Source organism: Eucalyptus grandis, chromosome 11 (genome assembly GCF_016545825.1).
Source record: "Eucalyptus grandis isolate ANBG69807.140 chromosome 11, ASM1654582v1, whole genome shotgun sequence".
In the NCBI taxonomy this organism is placed as follows: domain Eukaryota; kingdom Viridiplantae; phylum Streptophyta; class Magnoliopsida; order Myrtales; family Myrtaceae; genus Eucalyptus; species Eucalyptus grandis.
In genome coordinates this window covers 9,557,234-9,568,185 of record NC_052622.1, presented here as the reverse complement: position 1 = coordinate 9,568,185, position 10,952 = coordinate 9,557,234, and the positions used below count along the sequence as shown (strand labels likewise).

The window sequence follows — 10,952 nt, the reverse complement described above, 5'->3', positions numbered from 1 at the left end:
TGCCCGGAATGTGGGGTGCCGGATGCCGGTTGTATCTTGGATACATGCCGGGGATGGTTCTCGCGATGCTAAGATTGGGCGCGAGTGATGAATGGGATGCAAACATTGGTCCTGAAAGAGAAATGTGGCAGTCCAATATGAAAAGATGAGATTGAGAAATTGAAATGGAAATATGCATGATGATATGCATGATATGATGATGATGATATGCATGATATGATGATGATGATATGCATGATGATATGCATGACGATGATATGATGATGATGATATGCATGATGATGACGACGACGATGATGATATATGATAAGGCATGATAATATGCATGATGATATGCATGACGACGACGATGATGATGATATATGATAAGGCATGATAATATGCATGACGACGACGATGATGATGATGATATATATAATATGGCATGACAACATGTGTAATGTGATGATGCCATGATGATGATGATGATGATGACATGTATGATATGTTGATGCGATGATGATGATGACATGTGTGATGTAATGATGTTATAATGATGATGACATGTATGATATGATGATGATACACATGTGTGTGTTATAGTTTTGTGATGATGCATGATAGTATATGCATGGCTTCAAGGTAAGTAACGCCCGCAATGCATGTATGATTTTGTATGATGCGTTGAGTGGTTATTGGATTCCTTTACTGCTGAAAGTGGTTGTACTCACTCCTTTTGGGAATAACATTTAGATTAATAGATGGTTTGAGCGGTTGGATATGACCTCTAAGGAGAAGGATAGCAAATGAGGGAACCTTGGACGCCGACACTGGTTGATGGACCTTAAGCATACGATTGTGGGAGGAGATGTCGGTCATCTTTTGAAGTGTAACCAAGTATAGAAAACTACGGCATTTTGATGTACCAACTAAAGATGTCCATCTGCTTTATGTAAATAAACGTGTTCGGTTTTAACTTATATAAGATGTTTAATAGGTGTGCATCGTTTTCTGAATATAGGGAAGGAGTTTGTTGGATGTGCTTCCGTATATGAATTGCGCAAGGGACCTATAAAAAATGTGTAAACCCTTATATTGTATGGACCCGCTGCAATTGAAATGGTACGAGTGACATGTTATTAGGAAAGTAAATGGTAAAGCAAACTGTGCGACCCAAATCGGATCGGGGCCGTCGAGGGGTGTCACACATTTCATATTTAAAGCTTTGCATTTTTAAGATTCATATAGAATTAGGATGATTTTCCTTTAATAAAACAAAAAAGAATAAAAAGTGTTATTTAGGTCATATAAATCACACCACATGTTGCACTCGATTAGTGGGTCATAGATTAATGTTTTAATATTCCCATCATGTAGTTTTTTTTAATAAAAAAAGCCAAAGATTAGTATTTCATCATTATGTTATTTTTAAATAAGAATTATTAAGTCATATTAAAAATAAAAATAAAACAAAAAAGTCATTTATTTGGTTAGTTAATAGGTTAGTTCATAATCAATCCCATTTCATGTCATCATTGTTAGTGTAGGTTGCATATGTGTAATAAAAAAATCATTAAAAAATCATAAAGAGAACATGCATATAGAATTACCACGTCATACATCTCATATCATACAACATATGCATATTTAGGGTTATGTAAATTAGATTGCACACATATTGTAATGATTTGAATTATGCCACATGAATTGCATCTCATATGTCATTAAAGTAAAACTCATGCTTATCAAATTTAAATTAAGATTGCATATAATTAACTTTTTCAAAAAGAAAAAGAAAAATTAGGTGTCATGTCATTTATAAATCATGTTTAGGGCATGCATTTTTATTAGCATTTTTTATTGAATGTTGTTTTATTGATTGTGCCCCGCATGACCACCATTTGCATGTTAGTAGCTTAAGTTAAAATTAATCAACATTGCTTACAAAACATTTTTGAAATTAAAATAAAAGGTACCGAAAGAACGCTAAACTAATCTAGCGTAATCATGTCCCTGGACCTACTGAATCTCTGGTTCGCAAAGTAAAGTATTCTCCCATACTTTACTTGGGTTTCTAACCAACCCTAATTGGTTAGTAACGGCTCCAAATTGAGTATAATTGCATGTTTAAATGAGTTAATTTCTTAGTATCAAGTCGCGATTGGTAGGACTTGGGAGGGTCCATGCCAAGTCTTCGGACTTAGTAATCCAATAGCCTTCTTTAAGTAATTCATCCTCGGGAAGGTCGCGACGGCATTGTCAAAGCCAATCCAGGAATGGTCGTTAGTGGACACCCACTACTTTTCACCATCGAATTGTTATTGGATACCAAGGACTTAGAGACTCTCCTGAGACTGTATAAAAAGTATCTTCAGCCCTTTCCACAACCACTCATTCGATTTTCCGCCGGGCTATCCAATCTAATTCAGGACCGATAATTAAACATTATGTTAGTAGTTTAAGAGAAGAAGTCCTTTATACGAGAGCTCTTCCACGAATCCTAGAGGCAAGGATTTAGAGCACTTTAGCTTTCAAGAGCCAAACTTCCAAATGTTTAGAACCAAGCCAGCAAGTCTCCTATTCCTCTTAGTGTGCAAGCCAGGTAGAGATCTACTTCTAGTTATCAATAAAATAGTTATAAAGCTAGTTTTCATCGGTAGATAGATGAGAATAGGATTAGTAAAGAATTCATTTTCTCCTAGTCTATTCCATTAGAGCTACCTATGTATTGAAAGACAATGTACTTCCTATACTCTCCCTTGGAAGGACAGACGACATCCGTATCTGAGGTAAAGGATCCGACTAGAGGCTTTGGACTACCAATCTCTCTTTTAATATTGAAAATAAAACAAATGAAAAAACAAAAGAACGAAAGAAGTAATCCTTTACCACTAGGTATATAATTACCGCTTATAAAACTAGGGTTTTAGGTAATACGACATATTATTATTGAGAAGTGAAAATACTCCATGTGTTAGTATGCCGATTTTGTGGACCTTGGCATTACTCTGATGGAGCCAAGTAAACTTGTTGCAACACATATGCACCAGATGTTTTTATCCTTCCTTTACTTGTCGATCCGCACATTAGGTGGACATGGTAGATATGAGTACTCTCGTCACCTATCGTTTATGTGGAATTACCATAGGCAGGCACAGGTTCGTTTCGAGAATCACTACGCCAACTTAACAACCAGGGCACAACCTCTCTCTATTTAAGTCGCCACCTTTTGTACACAAGACCACCCAATAGAAACGGCGAGAACAAGAGCTGGTGCGTGCACAGACAGGCAAGCCTTCTCCAATGGCCATTCAATCCACTTCCACCCCTCTATATGAGAAAATAAGCCTGAAAAACGATGCGAAGAGGGCGGTCGAGATCTTCATCTTGTTCCTTCTCGTCTCCCTTCTTGCATATCGGCTTGTTCACCTTGAGGACCACGGACTTGAATCGCAGTTCGCACTCGCGTGCGAGTCATGGTTCACGTTCGTGTGGATTCTCGTCATCAGCACCAAATGGAGCCCTGTGAGCTACAAAACTTACCCTCACCGTATCTTGAAAAGGTCTCGATAGAGCAAGAGCTATCTTTTTCACATGGCTTGCTTTACTTTGAATCTTCAACTTGTCATGAGCCCTCGATCCCAAACTCCTCAGCGCTACAGCTACTGATACATCTTGATTTTTCTTTCTTTCCATCACCTCGAATACTCAGGATGGTTTCTTTTCCGAGTTTCTAGTGACGGTACAATCATCGCGAGGAACTTATTTTCTGATAACCCTCTTTCCTTTCATTTCCAACTTTTGCACTTTTCATAGGACATTAATTCTACCACACTGGCTGATGTGAATTTTGAGAAGTAACAATTCCATTCAGTTTTTCCGACATCTTTCAACTGAAGTACCTGTATTGTACAATATTCACGCATGTTCTTCGTGGATTGCGGGTTATGAACGTTCTATAAGTTGGTTCTGACCCACCAAGTTATATTTTTTAGGTTTAGTTCCTTATTGCTGTTCTTGTTTTTCACAATTCCTTCATATAGGGTGAGCGAGCTTCCTCCCGTGGACATGTTTGTCACAACGGCAGATCCGCAGCTAGAGCCTCCGATCATCACCGTGAACACGGTCCTCTCCTTAATGGCAGTAGACTATCCGGCTCATAAGCTGGCGTGCTATGTCTCCGATGATGGCTGCTCACCGTTGACCTTCTATTCTCTAATGGAAGCTGCAAAGTTCGCAAAGCTCTGGGTTCCGTTTTGTAAGAAGTACAATATTCAATTGCGAGCCCCATTCCGGTACTTCGCCCGCAACTCAACCACATCGTCTGGTGAAGACTGCTCATTGGAATTCCAACAAGCACGGGACACCATGAAGGTGATCCTCAATCTCTGGAGTCTAGTGTTCATGTGTTGAAGATGGTCACGGTGATCGGTGATTCTTTGTTGAAATGTGAGAGAGAGAGAGAGTGGGTATGGACAAGATATGGATGGATGCGGTCTTCCCTAAGCTTGTCTTGTTCTCTGACAGGATGAGTACGAGAAGCTGAGAAGGAAGATAGAAGATGCGTCCCTAGGATCAGTACCATCGAATCTTTCTGGGGAGTTCGTCGCTTTTCTAACACAGAACGCAAAAATCACCCCACAATCATCAAGGTACAGTAAAATTACTGAGAAGATATCTTTGTCCAGTTTTGGATAAAATGGTTCTGTGGTTAATATGGCAGAACAAAATCAACATCTATACGTCACAAATTGAGGATCCAAGTACTTTGTGATCCAATAATTACTATTCTTGATTGAATTGCAATTAAATTCCCCCCAATCTGTTACTATCTTGAAATATAAACAAAATAAAAGATTTGATGGTGTACGTAGAAATTTAAGATCCTTTTAAAAAAAAATGTTTAAATTCTTGAATAAGTAGGCTTCATAATAATTTATAATTATTTATTATTTTATTTTTGTGATTCAAAATAAACCGTTATTCACATAGTATATTAAAGAATGTCACACAATTATTTCTTTTTTTTATATATTTCTCAAAATTAGAAAGACGTGAACTTGAGATTGCACCGTAGATAGCATGTCTCTCTCATTTTTTACACCGGTGACCATGCTACCCCTTTAGAGACTCGTATATGTCAGATAGCTCCTTCATATCAGAGCCACAATCGGTCATGTGGTCAACTCCATTACATTACCAAAATGACCATCCACAGATCTATCTAACATTAGATTCTTCTATTGACATCGAGTATGTGTTATCCTCCAAAAAAATCAAAAGTATCGTACTTCGAAATCTACAAGCTCACTGTTTCTTGCTGTGATTTTAACAAAGATCATGCTGGAAAATAAAGGAGGTAGTCCAGATGAATTGCCACATCTGATCTACATATCACGAGAAAAGCAGCCAAAGCACCCGCATCATTACAAGGCAGGAGCCATGAATGTCCTGGTGAGTAAGACCTATCTATCAAGGCCAAAGTGTGGTCGCTTTTGACATCAAAACAATCTTATAATTCTTTTCTCTCGTGTCTCGTTGATGGATGAACAGACCAGAGTTTCAGGACTCATGACGAATGCACCATTGATGCTAAATGTCGATTGCGACATGTACGCCAACAATCCGCAGATTGTTCTCCATGCTTTGTGTCTTCTTCTCGGCACAAAATATGAGAGAGACTGCGCATTTGTTCAATGTCTACAATACTTCTATGATGGAGCAAAGGATGACCCATTTGGAAATCAACTAGTGGTCGCAACGAGGTATGTGCAATTTTACTACAAAATAACTCCTATTTTGAGCCAAATTGCAGCTTATCTACTAATCAGTACCTATACCTATAATACTGTTGATTTTAGTATTTGGGACAAGGAATAGTAGAATTCAAGGACCTTACTATGAAGGAACGGGATGCTTTCATCGTCGGAAAGTAATCTATGGGTCATGGCCAGAGGACATGAAGACCGAAAAGAAAAGTCTTATCTCTAATGGTATGTGCGTATGTTTGGTCACCTATTGCACGTTCATGGGACTATGTGCCTAGTCATAGTAAACCATATTTTTCCCATTTGCCAATTTGACTTCTACAGGAGAATTAACCAAGGTAGAATCACTAAATGGCTTTGGAATTTCAAAACAATTCATCAACTCTGTTGCTCATGGTCTACAAGGCAATTCAGATAATCCCAAAGATCTTTGGAGCTCTCTTGAAGCAGCCTATCAAGTCTCTAGTTGCACCTATGAATACAATACTGACTGGGGTAAAGAGGTTAGTGGATGCCTACATTGAATTCACATATTATACACGATTAATCTAATCATGGTTCTAAATTTTAAAGTAGCTATACAACAACTACCATTAAATTTCATTGTCATTTGCCTGAAGATCTATGATTTTCGCATGAACACGAATCAATAGACACATGATTTATGGTATTAAGTGCTCTGTTTTTAAGCATTTTTGTGACAATGAGAACGATGGCATAAATTTAATTTTCGGCACGAGAAATGTTGTGCACGTGTCCTCTTGCAGATTGGTTGGATGTACGGATCGACGACGGAAGATATCCTTACGGGATTGGCCATCCATACCAAGGGTTGGAGATCACTCTGCTGCTTACCAAACCCACCGGCTTTTCTTGGTTGCGCACCATCTGGTGGGCCTGCCTCGATGACCCAGCAAAAGAGATGGGCCACGGGCCTGCTCGAAATTCTAGTGAGCAAAAGGAGTCCAATATATGGCACCCTATTCATGAATCTCCATTTCAGGCAGTGCTTCGCATACCTGTGGCTCCTAACTCGGGCATTGAGGTCCATACCTGAGTTCTTATATGCTCTCCTGCCAGCATATTGTATCATGACAAACTCCCACTTCTTGCCCAAGGTAAGAAGAAAGTAAAACAAATATCACTCCTCTGTTCTCAAGAATTTGTCTCATTATCTTCCTTTCTTGTGTAAATGCAGGGACAAGAACCAGCTATCATAATTCCAGCTACCATTTTCGTCATCTACAATCTATATTGTTTATATGAGTACTTGGCCGTTGGCTTGTCAATACGTGCATGGTGGAATAACCAAAGAATGCAACGGATGACATCCGCATGTGCTTGGTCATTTGGAGTCTTAAGTGTTGTACTCAAGCTCTTAGGGCTATCGGAGACGGTATTTGAAGTAAGCAAGAAAGATCAATCTACATCTAGTGATAGCACCAGTGCTGAATTTGGGAGGTTCACCTTTGATGTGAGTCCCCAGTTTTTGTACCAGGCACTACTCTTCTGCTGGTGCACCTAATAGCATTATTTACAATGTCGTTAGGGTTGCACCCACAAGCATCCGGAGTAGTGGCTCTAGCTAGGAGAGGTGATCTGTACTGTGTGGGTGGTTATGTATTTCTGGCCATTTTTAGGGGTCTATTCAGGAGAGGAAAATATGGGATTCCCTCGACTACCATAATGAAGGGAGCTATCCTAGCAACCTTTTTGCTTACCTATTTAGATTCACACCCATAGGTTGGTAAGGGCAGCAGATTGTTGATGTTTGAATATGCAAATTTAAAAGCATGGTGGTACAATTAGTCTTGCCTTTTCTTTCTGATAGGAGACAAGATTCTCTCCTTGTATATAGTGAGACTCTCACAAAGCAACAAATTTTCATATTCAATGTGTCGAAATAATTTTATGAATATTAGCCAATAGTTAGGGGGTGCTCATGAGTAAAGATTTAAGGCATTTGTGAGTGTCTCTTATGCTCTATAAAAAGAGCCATCTATTCTCTCTCACTTTATCTTGCAAATCCTGGAATATCTACATAGTCATGTCCAGGCATGTCCAGAGGGTAGGAAATGGCACGAAATTACGACCTAGATAATGAAGCAAGGTGAAGATCTACAAGCATAAATAACAATCATAGAAACAGAGTCCTGCTTGTCACAGTTCAAATCACAAAGATAGCAATGTCTTTTTTTTTTTTATGGCCAGCCGACAAGAGCTCATTGTTTTATCCAGGCATTAGGACAGAAGAATGATAAGAGCAGTAATCTAGGGACTTATTTTTCACAAATTCCACACATGATCCAACTAACCAGAGGTAAAAAAAAAATTGTAATATAACTTACAGGCAATCTTGTGCGCTTCACAATCATAATCGACTCGAGGAAAACTTATATATACAATCCTAAAGATACGACCAACAATAGAAAAGCAAATGAAAAAGTTTCAGCAAGAAGCTCAGGTGACTAATCTCGATTTGAGAACAATTCGACCATTCTAACCTTTGGTGGAATTGATAGTTTGCGATACAGCACAAACGAGAGACATGCATATGAGACATCACCGTCTCCCGCGTTCACATTCGTATCTTCTCCTTTGGCACCACCTTCTTCACTTCCATGGTTAGAATCGAGATCATCCATCCTAAATATGTAAAAGACCAAAGGACAAAAAAATCGTACCAAATCGTACCCTTTATTCTCCTTTGCAACCCTTCATAAAATCAGAAAATGTTTGGTAGTCATAACTAAAGTTTTGCTGCAAAATATTGAATAAATGTTGGGAGTGCGAAGCAAAAATCCAATGCATCTACTGATGGAGATCACCAAGAAGGATTCCATCAAAATATCTAGTTGGAATTACATTCACACAAAGACTTGAGCTGATAAGTTATAAGCCAATTTTGATAATTATATTAATGGCTCCACATTATACCAATTCTCAATATATGACTTGTCTAATATAATTAACATATGCATCTCAACAATCTTCCCATCATGGGTGAATTCAGTGTTAGTTTGCTCTCCCTTAATCTATAACAACCACCTTCTTTTCTATTGTAATGATACTCGAGTAGTATCAATTAGTGATCTAGCTAAATTTCTCGTTATATTGCGCCGTTCCCTCTTTATGCTGAAAAAAAGAAGTCATTTATTATGGGTTAGACAAATATAAAGAAAAATTTTGAAGTAAATCAAGATAAAAAGTGACAATCAATCAATTAAGAATTTGCACTAGATGAAGTTACTGTGGATACTAATTCATACCTGATTGTAGGAATTCGAGTCGACGGAAGACGACTTACCTAATTCCGATGCGCAAATAGCAAATAGCCCCGGAACGAACGTTGAATTGCCAACGAAATCACGAACAACACTACCTCACATTAGTCTGGATGCAATCACGAGGAAAACACCCGATTTCCACAGCGTAAATGCCGATTGTTCTTGCAAAGATGAAATGGAACGCCTTGATCTTCTTTGATGGAAATGGAGAAAATATGGTGTGAATGAATGGCCAACCATACCAACGGTTGTGTTCGGGAGCCTTTTATACGTCTCCCTTCGTACCCCTCCATTTGTGCCTTTCCATCGTAGCATATCAAGTCCAATTGGTGCGGTCCAATCGCACCCCATCATGGACGTACTAGCTAACTAGCTAAAGTACAACATCTCCCACTCAGACATGATGAGCTTGATAGCTCTTTATCAAGAATATAAGGCATTCAACATTCATCAACTTTACAAAACAATTCATGCTGGCAAATAAGCCGTGCGACCGATGAGTACACCTGCACTTGGAAGCTCAAATTATGTACCTGTTAGGGATAACATAATGGCTACACCTCGAATAGAAATAAACAATCGATGTCTCACAATGCCCCAGACATATTTTGTTACATCAATGCAAGTATACCTATCCCTTAAAGGCTATATTTGACTATTCTCAAAACACCATGTATTTATAATTACATCCGCAACCACATAAGGCGATATAATTGGTCGACCAGTAAATACATGCGATAGATATAAAACAACAATAGTCTTCCTTCGCACTCATGTCTCTCTCAATTTCAGAACAACTACTTTCCTAGACATGTCCCATAGGCCATATCTATTCATGACCTTTGTAACATGCTAAAGTAGCAACATTGATCTTTCACTTCGAGAACATAGTCAGAAGTAACATAGGGCACAAACTTGAGGTAAATTATAAATTACCTCAAAAGCTCACACAATGAGTAAATATGGATAATTTTACTCACCTTTCCTTGTCAGTCGTACAGTGCACATGTAGTATGTATTACATGCTATAGTGGATTACTCTTTCTATAAGAGCGTATGTCAATCATCAAATATATCCACCATACAGATCTTAGCCTAAACATAGTCACGTGCTTCTCACGTACTCATGTTTAGCTCGAGTGCTATATCAGCTCGCTTTCTATAGCGCCCAATTAAGTACTCACATCCGGCATCTTACAGGCATACATGATTGTGGGATTATCATGTTCGGTCTTGTTATAAACCAATCACAAACCTCATCTTGACTCCAATCAAGGCAACATATTTTATGTATCAAACTTGCTCTTTAGCATTTATTTGTACATAACGTCTCATCTCAACGTGCTAACTACAGCACTTGAGGTGATTGCTCGTGTGAGTGAGCCAATCATTGCCGACATACTTTTCAATAATATGTGTGTTTGTGCTAGTCTCATAGTGGATTTGTATTTATTGATAAAACATCAAATCACTAATAAAAAAACAAGTACAATACATCTGTCCACAAATACATAAACCAATGATCCTCTACAATAACAAATATCACATTCTACGCAATCCTAGTGACATCCTATGAGTCAAGAATATGTCTCTAGGAATAGCCTTCATAAATGGATCGGCAACCATTCTATTAGTTGAAATGTATTGCGGGATCACTTCTTTCGCGCTATAATATCTCTAATGAAGTTATTCTTTATGTCAATGTGCTTTGTCCTTCCATGATACTTGGGATCTTTCACATAGGCAATGGCTGTTTGACTATCGCAATAAACCGTCACCGGTCTTGGAACCGGTGACGGTGGCTAAATTTTCCAAGAAACGTTTTAGCCATACTGCTTCTTGCTTTGCGGCAAAGTACATGCAATAAATTCTGCCTCCATCGTAGACAAGGCCGTGCATGTCTGTTTCTTGCTATTCC

General features: G+C 38.5%; 1 pseudogene; it reads left to right on the top strand.

Moving 5' to 3' along the window:
- The first annotated feature begins 3,240 nt into the window (after positions 1-3,240).
- On the top strand, positions 3,241-7,490 carry LOC120289720 (annotated as a pseudogene).
- Positions 7,491-10,952: the final 3,462 nt, after the last annotated feature.